This window comes from Nicotiana tabacum, chromosome 6 (assembly GCF_000715075.1).
Source record: "Nicotiana tabacum cultivar K326 chromosome 6, ASM71507v2, whole genome shotgun sequence".
In the NCBI taxonomy this organism is placed as follows: Eukaryota; Viridiplantae; Streptophyta; class Magnoliopsida; order Solanales; family Solanaceae; genus Nicotiana; species Nicotiana tabacum.
The window spans coordinates 102242741-102247873 of record NC_134085.1 but is presented as its reverse complement, the minus strand read 5'-3'; the positions used below and the strand labels follow the sequence as shown (position 1 = coordinate 102247873).

General features: G+C 32.8%; 1 long non-coding RNA gene across 1 annotated transcript; it reads left to right on the top strand.

Annotated features, from left to right (window-relative positions):
• Positions 1-369: 369 nt before the first annotated feature.
• LOC107820780 (uncharacterized) lies at positions 370-4817 on the top strand. Its single transcript, XR_001655986.2, has 4 exons — positions 370-555; positions 949-1021; positions 2494-2709; positions 4556-4817. It is a non-coding gene; the product is annotated as an uncharacterized LOC107820780 (long non-coding RNA).
• Positions 4818-5133: the final 316 nt, after the last annotated feature.

The window sequence follows — 5133 nt, the reverse complement described above, 5'->3', positions numbered from 1 at the left end:
ACAATACCTTATATACTATGTCAGTAGAACTCTGGGCAAGGCCGAAACAAGGTACCTTACCTGAAAAAATTGGCGCTCGCTTAGCTATGCGCCTCCAGAAAGTTAAAACCGTACTTTCAATATCACACTACAACAAAAATAGACTTTAGCGGCAATATGAAAATTGCCACTAACAGATTCTTTAAGCTGAAATATTAGCGGCACATGACTAATTGCCGGTAAAAGATATTTTTTAGTGGCAATAAAAAGAAAATTACCACTAAAAATCACTCATTGAAATCAAGTTTTTATTATTTTAACTTTCCCTCCATACAAGTAAAATAAAATCTTTCCCTCCAATATTTTTGGACCAGAATTAGCTATTTCCTCCAATTAGAAAATAATACGAATTCTACCAAAATAAGAAAAAGATAACATTACGAAAACCTATCACTGGACGCTGGTTAACAAAATTGCCGCGGCTTGCCACAATCTCCGGCCTGCCACAATCTCCGGCCTGCCACAACTCTGTGTATCTTCTTCCCAAATCCCACGTAACTTTTTCTTCTTTCCCAGGTAAATTCCTTTCTTACCCAGCAGGTTGCTAGAAATCAATTTACAATAAATTTTTTAACCAAAAAATCAATCGCCAACTGCTCTTCAAAGATGTTTTTTCCTCTCTTCCCAAATTTCCTACATTAGTGGTTCACTTTTTACAATGAGAAACACCACATATGGTGGTTGCAGGCAAGTTACGGTGAAAGGTGTAACTGATCCAGAAAAGTTCGGCGCTCTTGGAGTATTCCGTGACTGCCTGCCTATCTTTTTGTCTTCTTTTTTTGCACAATAATTGCAATTAATCATTGTTGCTCAAGTTCCTCCCCTCATACGAATTTACCAATTTATGCTTTATTATTAGTGTATTAGAATTAACTTTTTCATCCGTATTCAACTTCTCTTTTCTTGTAGGTTTCAAGATTGCTGCAAAAATGATTCTTCTCCTTCACTTTTTTCTTTTATCGGCAAATATTCTGCTCACCAGGTATAATTTATGGTTCTTGATATCCACTTATGGCGTTTTGGAATTTGTAAAAGTATAGCTTTTTTTTGTGTTTGCTAAATCGTTTGTGATATCTGGCTGTTGTTAGATTGATAGTCGATTGATTGAATTGATTCCTCCGATGTTCCTCTATTGTTTTATGATCTAGGGAATTTATCGCCGGGAATATATCACAACAATGTATACTTAGAATTTATTTTTTTGAAAATTTAGTTGAGATAGAATATATAATTTTTAAAGTATATATGCACAAGCAAGTTTGAGTACTATCTCTGTTGGGTACAGAATTTTTATCCAAAAAAAGAAAACACAGAGGAAACAATATTATCTAAGCTTATTCTTCATTGAACTATCCACTCAAAACTCCAAAAACTATCAATAAAGGCAAACATGTGAGTTACAATTTGAGTATGAAGAGATATAGTTGTTCAAAAAATATGTCAATAGAGGCAAACAACTAAGTTACTTATTTTATTAGATGGAAAAGTTCACCATTGATTGATGTTGTTTTACATTCCAAATTGGGGTTCTTAGAATTGTATTGTGATTGAAGTTGTTTCACACATGAAAGGTGTATGATGAGTTCATAATTTGTACTTTTTATGTCAATGTTTCATATAAGAAAATCTAATTTCCTCACTTCTGGTGGTAAATTGCATATCCCCTATCACTGTTGTCAGAGTATCTGAAACTTCTATTGCGACTGCAGTTCCAACTGCCTTTGTGTACCACAGTATATAGTTGCAAATCTGATGTATCTAAGTGAGCTGTCAATGCTACTGATAAACTTTCTACTTGCGCATATTTCTGTTTACTTTGATGTATCACAGCTTTTGGAATAGAAGGATTTTGTTGAACAAGGCTGTAAGTTGTAATGCTAAAACTTATGTATATAGCATCTGAATACTTAGTTGGTCTCTTTTGATCCTTGCATTATTAGAATGGTTGTTGGTGTAAAGGGATTATAGTTAAGAGGCCATGGTGCCGTGAAATAAAACTGTTGTCAGTGGTTAGTGAATGTGCAAAGTTCAACAGAACAAATTAATTAATATACATGAACAGTAAACTAAAAAATATTTCAAGTGAAAGAACAAATTAATTATATTATCCAAAGTGAAACAGAACTATTAATTGATAGATGAAGATTTCATTTATTTCATGTCCAAATTTCACCTGTAACATTCTCACATCTTGAGTACCTACCATTTAGAGAATAGTGAGCTTAATATGATCCATCTATAGCTTAATTGATGCATTGATGTAACAAATCTTCAACATCTCCATATTTTTTGAAACACTTACCTGTTGGCATATATTTTGTATTGAAACATATACTGTTTTTGCTCTCTGTTGTTTTATCATGATATTGTTATTTAACAGATTTTAAAGCATCTCTCAAATGCTTAACCATATAAGTTTTTGTCATTTGATGACCTTCGAGTTTTCCATTCTAGGTAATTCAGAGCCAAGAAAGCTTCATGGGCCTACTATACTAAAAGATATTTGGAAACTTCCTCCGGGGAAGATAGTTGATGTGCCGTTTAATAATCGTAACCAAGCTGTTCGAGAAAAAGGTCGAAAGCTTGCTAGTTTTCTAGGAATTATTGCGACAACTCCAGAACTAACATCAAGGATACCTAGTGTTGCTGAAAACACTTCACTTTCTCACGGTACTACTCATCTTTATCCTTTAGCGCTCTACTTTTTGAGTTTTTCTTACTGTAGATCATTAAGAAATCTTTTTTTTATCTTAGTATATCTTCGCTGGAATATATTCTTCTTCCTTTACTAGATAGGATCCATAGTTTGTCCGCCAAGTTCGAGGAAACAGATGAGCTGATTTGGTTATTTAAATCTTACTGAAAACTCTAAACCATGAGTTATAAAGGAAGATATTTCCAAATGTTCCAATAACTATGGAGTCCTTTACTAAAAATTCACCCGCACATAATATGACTAAAAGGATATTATACCCTGTAAATGATGTGGCAAAATGTATAATCTTTGGCAGATATCCTTGGATCTAAGCTAGGTAAATTTCCCAAAAGCTTACCTTAGGTGGCTGGTAGGAAGACACAAATGACTTTGCACAAGAATTGGTTTAGAATCCTCGCAAACATTGTAGGGATAAAGGATAGGGAGAAAATCACAGATGTTTTCATGGTGCAATTGAGCCTAGTCATATGTTGAAGTCCTAAAGTGTAACAGACCTTGTTTATTGGTGTAACTTAAAACAATTTAAGATGCCTTAAAGATATGGTTAACTTCTTAAATTTTGGAATAAAGACTCATTTGTAACTGGACTACATGGTGTGGTCTCAATTAATAACATTTATTAGTTCAATTAAAAGTAGAAGAATGACATACATTTGGATTACACTTGTTCCCTGAACATAGAGCACTAGCAGTTTCACTTACAGAAGATATGATCTCCGACTTTTTTTTCACTGTGGATCAAAATAGTCCATTGCAGAAGCAACAAATGGATACAAGTGAAGAGAAGAAAGAATTTTAGATCTTATGGCGTATAAGATGAAAAGTTGTGGTTGATCTATTCTATAAGCTACATCAATGTGATGGAAAAATTTGTCAAATGTAAATTAGCTTTTTCTTCCGAAAGTAGGACTTCAGATAGCATAGTTGCAGACCTGCAACTGCCAAGCATATACCAAGGGACATTATGCTTAACCATGCCACTCTAGCATTAGTTTCCTCATTATCTTCCCTCATTTCTGCTTTCTTGTGCGTGACATACTAGGAAAAACCATGTTACTTATGAGGTAGTGGCCAAAAGAATGATAGAAGCATTACTTGCACCAAGGGTTATTGAAAAAGTTAAAAAATAAATAAATAAAATCAATTAGCTTTACCATAATTTATTTTGTCTCAGACCTAATGATTTATAATACACTTCTCTATTAAGTCTTCATAAATCAAAACTATGATGACAACATCAACTATGCTCACTACAAAGAACAAAGTCAGCACCAACTATGTTCCCTACATCAGTTACCCTTGACTTTTTTGAAACGGTCATCCATTACTTGTTGCTCTCTGAATTAAGTAAAAAGATTTCATCTATTCATTTGTTAAATATTACTTACATATCTTTCAAACTTATTATATCTCTTTCCTTCATAAAATTGCAGCAGCTCAATCATATAACTTTGGTAATTCACTATAAATGGAACAGGGAAATTTTGAAAGATTGAGCTGGTTTTGAGACCAAAAAATGAACTGTTGTTCTACTGTTAAAAAAACTTTAGCTGGGGCCAGTGTTTTGACATCACCAAAAATGAATTTTATAGAAGAACTACAACTTCTTCTTAAGTTAAATCCCGCCAAAGATTGCATCAAGTTTATATATTTTTGCTGTCTACAATGGTGTGATCATCTTTGTCTTGCATTCCTCTTATATTTAGTGATGGCTAGTAGAAGAAAAAGATTTGCATGCTTATGCGTACATCTACCGTGTCATATATTTCATCTATTGACATAGTTATTTTATAATTTCAGGTCATACAGTCTGATGATCGATAATTTAGTTGGTCGAAGATTTCAACATGATGAAGAGTTGCAAAAATTATTTGAAGACTATTATTCGTTGGGATTAGTCATATAATGACATTAGCTATTTACTTCAAACAATATAAGTTTGTTTTTAAGTTATTGTGATATTAATATTTTGGATTAGTACTTTCTTTTGTTTGTTAAGATTTAATGAGATACATTATGTTTTTATGAATTAATATTAATATGTTATGTTATTTGGAACCTTTTTGAACGCAATGTAGTAGCTATTATTAATGGTGGCTAAACTATTACCGTTATAGCTTGTGACTTTAGTGCCAATTTAACAGGATATATTGGTTATAAAAATGAGCGATAAAAGGGCAAATTAAGATGTTTCCACGGGAGATATTGTAGCCATTATAACTGCTGCTAAAGATGACTTTTAGCGGCAATTTAATTGAATTTACTAGACATTAAAATGGATGCTAAAAGGGCATACTAATACGTTTTCAGAAGGGATATTATAGCCATTCTTATTGCCACAAAATAATTACCGCTAAAGATATGGACTTTTAGCGACA